Source organism: Chiloscyllium plagiosum, unplaced genomic scaffold (genome assembly GCF_004010195.1).
Source record: "Chiloscyllium plagiosum isolate BGI_BamShark_2017 unplaced genomic scaffold, ASM401019v2 scaf_4983, whole genome shotgun sequence".
NCBI classification, from domain to species: domain Eukaryota; kingdom Metazoa; phylum Chordata; class Chondrichthyes; order Orectolobiformes; family Hemiscylliidae; genus Chiloscyllium; species Chiloscyllium plagiosum.
Genome location: NW_025213256.1, coordinates 25,894 through 31,731, shown reverse-complemented (window position 1 = coordinate 31,731; position 5,838 = coordinate 25,894). Strand labels below are relative to the sequence as shown.

Sequence of the window (5,838 nt, the reverse complement as noted above, 5' to 3'; positions counted from 1 at the left end):
ATGCTGCCTGACCTGCTGTGTTTTTCCAGCACCACTCTAATCTAGACCCTGTCTACTGGACTTGTCTGTGCCCCTGCTCTGTGAAAGATGCACATTTTAAATGCAGTCAGCAGGCAAGCACTGAGGCGGCTCTGTGTCGGTGTTGGGAAATGAACACCAGCAACACACTTCATCAAAAACGTGATCAATTAAACTGACTGGAGCTCGAAATCAAACTCTTACAGAATTAAAAATCACACAACACCGGGTTATAGCCCAACAGGTTTAATTGGAAGTACACTAGCTTCACTAACCGCCCTCTTACAGGATTAGCAGAGAATTGTCTCAATGCCAGTGCATATACTCCTACGTGAGCACCGATTGATGGTGGGAGCTTGATGCCGCAAACAGTAAAGTGCACTTATTGTTCCCCAGCGATTTCCGCCGGAATTAATGCGATTTCTGACTCCAGGAATCGGTGTTATTAAAACGTTGTCGAGGTCCCACCGAGATTTGAACTCGGATCGCTGGATTCAAAGTCCAGAGTGCTAACCATTACACCATGGGACCACATGAAAGAGCGCAAACTTCTCAGAAGTTGAGAAGTTACTCAGTTGAAAATCCAAACTTCAGTATTATGTTTAGGATGATCTTAATTGTCTGCTGAGATATTCGGGATTGATTTACAAAGTTCAGTCAGGAAGCAACCAGTTGTCATCTGCCAGCATTATAGCAATGAGGTGCACAAACTCCTTCGGCTCATTGAAGTTGGCAGCACTGTTGGAGGAAGTCGTTGATTAAAGCAAAGTTAAAAATCACGCAACACCAGGTTGTAGTTCAACAGGTTTAATTGGAAGCACTAGCTTTCGGAGTGACGCTCCTTCATCCAATTAAACCTGTTGGACTATAACCTGGTGTTGTTTGATTTTTAACTTTGTACACCCCAGTCCAACACTGGCATCTCCAAATCTTGATTAAAGCATAAATCTTTATTCATGGGGGCAAATAGTACAAGAGCAAAGAGGTTTATAATTGTTAGACCTCCGATAGCATTTTCTGTATTATAATGGGTGCCATGTTTATAGTAAAGATGTGGTATTAAAATAATTTTTAAGAATGGTTCCAGGAAGGAGAAGTTTCAGTAAAAGGGCAGTTTGAAGAAACTGGGACTGTTTGCCTTGGATAAAAGAAGGTTGACAAGAGACTTGACAAAGACTTGCAAAATTGTGAGCAGGCTTCACCTTACAGGTATAGATAAGGAGAAGCTGATTATGCTCGTTAATTTTTTTTTAAAAAGGCATAGATTTAAAGTGATGTGCAAACTGAGCAAGTGGGGTTTGAGATAACATTTCTTCGCACAGCGACTGGAAACGTGGTGGAGCAAAGTTCAATTGAGACATTGAAGGATGATTATCATGGATAGCAGGAAAATCCAGAGGATTGGCACCATGTGATACAACTGGTGAAGGCATGATGGACCAAATGGCCTCTTCCTGCGTTATATCAATATCAATCATGAGGAGTATAGAATGTCAGATGTCTTTTCCCTAGAGTGGGGGATTTCAAGACTAGGGGGCAGAAAGAGGAGAAAGTTTTAGAAAAGACGTGAAGGGCATTTTTTTACACAGCGAATGGTTCACATGAACCGCCAGAGTAAGTGTGGATGCAGGCACAGTTCCAACATTTAAACGATATTTAGATAAGTACATGAATAAGAAATGTTTGAAGGGATATGGGCGAAGCACAGGTAAATGGGGCTAGTTTAGTTTGGATTATGGTCAGAATGGACTTGTTGGACTGAAGTGTCTGTTTCTGTACTTCATGACTGTATGACTCTAATTCGGTGATTCTGAGTATAAGCACCTTTCCTTCACCGGCACTCATGGACCTCTCTCTCGCAGTGCAATAAGGCAGCTTTACTACAAAGACTGCAGCAGTTCAAAAAAATGGTTTGCTTGCATGTAGCCGATTTGGAGTAAGCATTAAATGTTGGTCTTGCCCACAGCTGATTAATGAACAGGAAAGAATACATGGAGCATTGAACAGGTGAGATGTGTTATATGTCAGCTAAGCAAGTTAGGTTATTGGGCATTAAAATGGCAGATGGGCCAACAAGGGGAACAGTGAAGTTATTTACTTTGATCATATGCTGGAATGCAAAATATTTTTTAAAAGTTATGAAACTGGCAAATGTTGATGTTGAGAGGTTCTTGGCAGTCCTCACGTAAGGAACTGAATGTTGGCATGCAGGTATAGTAAATAAATGACATGATGGCCTAGACAGAAAGGGAATTGGTGTACAGTAAAAAAAAAGAAATATTACTATTCATTCATAATGTAGCATGAATATATAAATTGTGTTATTGCTTTAGATTAGGCTATAACATTGGTTTAGATTCCTATATTTAGTCAACACCCAGATTTCAAATAGTCAAGCTATTTGAAAATGGTAAAATGTTAAAAACCCATTCATTTTTGAGACTGCAAACAACAGCTTGTTGAGTGGAACATTTTATTTGGAGTATGTTCCCAGATTGAGTGTACTCTTGGGAGAAAGCTGTAGGTAGACTCAAGAAATACAATCCCCCTGCGCCAAAACAAACGCTCCAGTCCTATGCATACAAACCTTACCTGGGTTGGGAGAGTAGCAAATTATCTATCTGCCGAATCTGTAGCAGCATAATTCCAGTTAAGGATTACACAACGCTTGTCCTGAACCTTCACCAGATATTCCTTCAATATCTCCTTTCATTCTGACATTGATTTGTCTTCAAATAGCTCTTCCAAATTTAACTAAATCATATCTCAACTTCGTAAAATTAGCCTCTCCCGGATTGAAAATTGTAACTTATGGCATATCTTGAACAATTTCATAACTATGCTATAATACATGATTAATTGTACCAAACTAATCTTCTAATGAAGCTCTTTCTATCTATCCAGCTTCATTCCCTAAACCAAGACGAGGACTGACTCTGTCTTGTTGGTTCAGCTGCATTCTGTTTACAAATGTTCTCCTGGATGCATTTTCAGAATTCTGTGCCTTTCATCCATTTTACATTGATTTCAATCCAATTAATATTCAGTTAGTTGAAATCCATTGCTATTACTGCTGAAATGTTGTTGCACTTTTCAGTAAATTGTATTTGTTCTTTTGGCTGAGCATCTGAGGGGATATACCAAAAATCGGACAGTATGATTGCCCACTTTTGGTTGTTCAGTCCAACACATACAGCCATAAAGTCATAGAGATGTACAGCACAGAAACAGACCCTTCGGTCCAAGATATGCTGATCAGATATCCCAACCTAATCTAGTCCCATTTGCCAGCACTTGGCCCATATCCCTCATCATCCAGCCTATTCATATATCCATCCTGATGCCTTTTAAATGTTACAATTGTGCTCTCACCCTAAACCTATGCCCTCTAATTCTGGATTCCCCACCCCAGGGAAAAGACTTTGTCTTTTTATCCTATGTATGCCCCTCACGACTTTATAAATCTCTATAAAGTTAGCCCTCAGCTGTCTTTGTTCCTGTATTTCCTGTCCTGTTCCTGTCACCCTAACAGGAATATACTGTCTTTGGACCCTTGTTATCTATCCACGCTTCAGACTCTCTGCCTTTATTCCTGATGAAGGGCTTTTGCCCGAAACGTTGATTTTGCTGCTCCTTGGATGCTGCCTGAACTGCTGTGCTCTTCCAGCACCACTAATCCAGAATCTGGTTTCCAGCATCTGCAGTCATTGTTTTTACCTTTTTGAAAGTTCTTGCCTAATACCGCCAAAATTGGCCTTTCTCCAATTTAGAACCTCACCTTTAAAATTTGGTCTATCCTTTTCCATCACTATTTCAAACTAACAGAATTATGGTCGCTGGCCCCAAAGTGCACCCCCAGTGATGTCTCAGTTAACTGCCCTGCCTTATTTCCCAAGAGTTGGTCAAGTTTTGCACCTTCTCTAGTAGGTACATCCACATATTGAATCAGAAAATTTTCTTGTACACACTTAACAAATTCCTCTCCATCTAAATCCTTAACATTATAGCAGTCCCAGCCTATGTTTGGAAATTTTAAATCTCCTACTGTAACCACCCTATTACTCTTAAAGATAACAGAAATCTCCTTACAAATTTGTTTCTCAATTTCCCACTGATTTTTGTGGGGGTCTGTAATAAAATCCCAATAAGGTGATCATCCCTTTCTTATTTGTAGCGTCATTTTAAAATCCTTCTGTTACATTGTAGCTCCTCACAGCTGTCTTTGTTCCTGTATTTCCTGTCCTGTTCCTGCCAATCCTAGCTGAGATGTTTATACATTTTACAGCTCAGGTACTGTCAACTATGGAGTCAATCCCAAACAGCATTGCCACTGATGGGTTCCCAAGTCCTTATCCAATCACTGACTTTGATACAGATGCCTGAGCAGATTCCATTTGGGAAGCACAGAGCCACAGTTTTTATGGCCGAGCCTGTGTCAAGGTCCTCAGTGTGTCACTAATCAGTTGCAACCATCTATTCTGCTTTGCAAGCCACATGCCAGGTGCCTGTTTCTATAACATCAGTTTTACCTCATCCAGGCCTCCCTCAGGCCCTCCAAGCCTGCGCAAATCCAGAACCTCTATCTCAACCTTGCATCTATTTTCTAAGGATCTATATCCCTCTGCTCCTTGCCCATTCATGTATCTGTCTAGATGCATCTTAAATGACGCTATCAAGCCCGCCCCTACACTTCTGCTGTCAACGCGCTCCAGGCACCCACCACCCTTTGTGTAAAGAACTGTCCATGCATATCTCCCTTAAACATTCCCCCCTCACACCTTGAACTCATGACCTCTAGTAATTGAGATCCCACTCTGGGAAAAAGCTTCTTGCTATCCTGTCTATATCTCTCATGATTTTGTAGACCTCAATCAGGACCCCCCTCATCCTCATCTTTCTAATGAAAGTCATCCTAAACTGCTCAACCTCTCTTCAAAGGTAGCGCCCTACATACCAAGCAACATCCTGGTGAACCTCCTCTGCACTCTCTCCAAACATCCACATCCTTTTGGTAATGGAGCGACCATGTGACCAGAGAGCATTGTCTCTGCTCTCTGCTTTGGGAAACTCGTTTTGATGAAGACACTGACAAAAACATGTAGGAGATTGTATATTACACATTAACAACAAGGAGGTGGAATGAGTGGAGAGTATCAAGCTCCTGGGAGTGGTCATCCACAACAAGCTTTCTTGGACTCTTCATGTGGATGCACTGGTTACAAAGGCCCAACAACGTCTCTTCTTCCTCAGGCACAGGCGAATGTTAAGAGGTGTGTGTGTGTGTGCGTGTGTTCAGGCTTCTGTACCTTCTCCCCGATAGTAGAGGTTGTAGAAAAACATTGCCAGGGTGGGATGGATCTTTGAGAATGCTGGCAGCCTTTCCTTGACAGCGGACCTGGAAGATGGATTTTGTTTTTGTCGCTGTTTACCTATTATTTGCTTATCTATGCTATTTAACTCTGTGATCTGCCTGTATCGCTCACAAGATAAAGCTTTTCACTATGCCTCAGTACATGTGACAACAAATTCAATTCAATTCAATTCAATATTTTAGAATTAATGCTAATCTTTGGGGCAAGAATAAACCCCAGTGGCGAAGGGGTGGTGAGATGAGATTAGATACAGAAAAGTTATACCGAGCATGCGTACCATTCGTTGTGTTTCTGAAGGCTTCTTAAGGTGCTTGACAGTGTAAATGTGGAGAGGATGTATCCCCTCATAGGAGAGTGTAGATCCAGATGGCACAGTCTCAGAATAAATGGTGCCAATTTAAGACTGAGGTGAGGAGGAATTTCTTCTCTCAGAGGGTTATCAGTCTTT

The 5,838-nt window shown here is 41.3% G+C and overlaps 1 non-coding gene across 1 annotated transcript; it reads right to left on the bottom strand.

The window, feature by feature from the left end:
* Window positions 1-477: 477 nt before the first annotated feature.
* On the bottom strand, window positions 478-549 carry trnaq-uug. Its single transcript has one exon. It is a non-coding gene; the product is annotated as a tRNA-Gln (tRNA).
* Between the last annotated feature and the right edge of the window lie 5,289 nt (window positions 550-5,838).